Genomic DNA, 3,365 nt, shown 5'->3' on the forward strand with positions numbered 1-3,365 from the left:
CGTTCTGGTATTCTGCCATGGCACCATTTCTTTTATATCCGGAGATCTGTAACTCCAATTGGATTGAAACCTTTGCCCAGATTTTTTTCCAAAAATTAGCTTTCTAGCGGCCAAAGAAGGGCATCAACCACCTTACAAGTGGCCCAGGAGGGTGGGGGGCGCGCCCACCTGGAGTGGGCGTGGGCCCCTATCTCGTGGCCACCTCGGGCACCGTCTCGCGTTGATTTTACTTCCCAAAAATCACAAATATTCCAAAATAATTCTCCGTCCATTTTTATCCCGTTTGGACTCCGTTTGATATGGGGTTTCTGCGAAACATAAAACATGCAACAGACAGGAACTGGCACTGGGCACTGGATCAATATGTTAGTCCCTAAATTGGAATAAAAAGTTGCCAAAAGTATATGAAAGTTGTAGAATATTGGCATGGAACAATCAAAAATTATAGATATGATGGAGATGTATGAGTCGTCCACTGCACCAAGGCCACAGTGGCATGGACCGCCATCAGGGAGATGTTTCTCTCCCAGACGCAGGACAACATCGTCAACACGCAGATCACCTTATCCACCACCAAAAAGGGCACCACGACCATCGTTGACTACATCAGGCGCATGAAAGCGCTGGGCGACGAGATGGCTTCAGCAGGCAAGCCGCTCGACGATGATGACATGGTCTCCTACATCCTCGCCGGACTAGACTACGACTACATCTCGTTTGTCTCTTCCATCTGCACTGCGAGGACTGAACCAATAAAGGTAGTTGAACTTTACTCCCAGTTGATCGGTTTAGCAAAACGTCTTGCTATGTTTGAGGGTGGTAACCACTCCTCTCAGTCCTCGGCCAATGCTGTCTCCCATGGCCTGTCGGAAATATGCCCTAGAGGCAATAATAAAAGTGTTATTATTATATTTCTTTGTTCATGATAATAGTCTTTTATTCATGCTATAACTGTATTATCCGGAAATCGTAATACACGTGTGAATACATAGACCACAATATGTCCCTAGTGAGCCTCTAGTTGACTAGCTCGTTGTGATCAACAGATAGCCATGGTTTCCTGGCTATGGACATTGGATGTCGTTGATAACGGGATCACATCATTAGGAGAATGATGTGATGGACAAGACCCAATCCTAAGCATAGCACAAAGGTCGGTTAGTTCGTTTGCTAGAGCTTTTCCAATGTCAAGTATCTCTTCCTTCGACCATGAGATCGTGTAACTCCCGGATACCGTAGGAGTGCTTTGGGTGTATCAAACGTCACAACGTAACTGGGTGATTATAAAGGTGCACTACAGGTATCTCCGAAAGTGTCTGTTGGGTTGACACGGATCGAGACTGGGATTTGTCACTCCGTATGACGGAGAGGTATCTCTGGGCCCACTCGGTAATGCATCATCATAATGAGCTCAAAGTGACCAAGTGGTTGATCACGGGATCATGCATTACGGTACGAGTAAAGTGACTTGCCGGTAACGAGACTGAACAAGGTATTGGGATACCGACGATCGGGTCTCGGGCAAGTAACGTACCGATTGACAAAGGGAATTGTATACGGGGTTTGATCGAATCCTCGACATCGTGGTTCATCCGATGACATCATCGAGGAGCATGTGGGAGCCAACATGGGTATCCAGATCCCGCTGTTGGTTATTGACCGGAGAGTCTCGGTCATGTCTGCATGTCTCCCGAACCCGTAGGGTCTACACACTTAAGGTTTGGTGACGCTAGGGTTATTAGGAAGACTTGTATGTGATTGCCGAAAGTTGTTCGGAGTCCCGGATGAGATCCCGGACGTCACGAGGAGTTCCAGAATGGTCCGGAGGTGAAGTTTTATATATGGGAAGTTGTCATACGGACACCGGATGAATTCGGGGTCCTATCGGTATTGTACCGGGGCCACCGGAAGGGTTCCGGGGGTCCACCGGGAGGGGCCACCCCTCCCGGAGGGCCACATGGGCCGCAAGGGGCAGGGAGTCAGCCCCTGGAGGGCTGGGCGCGCCCCCCACCTTGGGCCCATGCGCCTAGGGTTGGGGGGGAAACCCTAAAGGGGGCGCCCCCCCTTGCTTGGGGGGCAAGCCTCCCCTCCCTGGCCGCCGCCCCCCCTCTAGATCCCATCTAGAGGGGTCGGCCCCCCTTGCCCCTTCCCCTATAAATAGAGGGGTGAGGGGAGGGCTGCTGGACACAACTCAAGGCGCAGCCCCTCCCCTCCCCAACACCTCTCCTCCTCCGTACGTGCTTGGCGAAGCCCTGTCGGAGTACTGCTGCACCAACTACACCACGCCGTCGTGCTGCCGTTGGAGCTGCCTTCCTCAACCTCTCCTTCCTCCTTGCTGGATCAAGACGGAGGAGACGTCGTCCGTCCCGTACGTGTGTTGAACGCGGAGGTGCTGTCCGTTCAGCACTTGGTCATCGGTGATCCGAATCACGACGAGTACGACTCCATCATCACCATCCCCTTGAACGCTTCCGCACTCGATCTACAAGTGGTATGTAGATGCAAACTCACTCCCTTGACTCGTTGCTTAGATGAACTCATAGATGGATCTTGGTGAAACCGTAGGAAAATTTTAATTTTCTGCAACGTTCCCCAACAGTGGCATCATGAGCTAGGTCTATGCGTAGTTCTCTTTGCACGAGTAGAACACAATTTTGTTGTGGGCGTAGATCTTGTCAACTTGCTTGCCACTACTAGTCTTATCTTGCTTCAGCGGTATTGTGGGATGAAGCGGCCCGGACCAACCTTACACGTACGCTTACGTGAGACCGGTTCCACCGACTGACATGCACTAGTTGCATAAGGTGGCTGGCGGGTGTCTGTCTCTCCCACTTTAGTTGGAGCGGATTCGATGAAAAGGGTCCTTATGAAGGGTAAATAGAAGTTGACAAAATCACGTTGTGGTTATTCGTAGGTAAGAAAGCGTTCTTGCTAGAACCCAATTGCAGCCACGTAAAAGATGCAACAACAATTAGAGGACGTCTAACTTGTTTTTGCAGCGATTGTTCATGTGATGTGATATGGCCAGAAGTTGTGATGAATGATGATGTATGAGATCATGTTCTTGTAATAGGAATCACGACTTGCATGTCGATGAGTATGACAACCGGCAGGAGCCATAGGAGTTGTCTTTATTTTTGTATGACTTGCGTGTCATTGAAGAACGCCATGTAACTTACTTTACTTTATTGCTAAACGCGTTAGCCATAGAAGTAGAAGTAGTCGTTGGCGTGACAACTTCATGAAGACACGATGATGGAGATCATGATGATGGAGATCATGGTGTCATGCCGGTGACAAGATGATCATGGAGCCCCGAAGATGGAGATCAATGGAGCTATATGATATTGGCCATATCATGTCAC

At 49.7% G+C, this 3,365-nt stretch overlaps 1 pseudogene; it reads left to right on the top strand.

The window, feature by feature from the left end:
* Positions 1-653: 653 nt before the first annotated feature.
* Positions 654-793, top strand: LOC123073108 (uncharacterized; annotated as a pseudogene).
* Positions 794-3,365: the final 2,572 nt, after the last annotated feature.

This window comes from Triticum aestivum, chromosome 3B, assembly GCF_018294505.1.
Source record: "Triticum aestivum cultivar Chinese Spring chromosome 3B, IWGSC CS RefSeq v2.1, whole genome shotgun sequence".
Lineage (NCBI taxonomy): Eukaryota > Viridiplantae > Streptophyta > Magnoliopsida > Poales > Poaceae > Triticum > Triticum aestivum.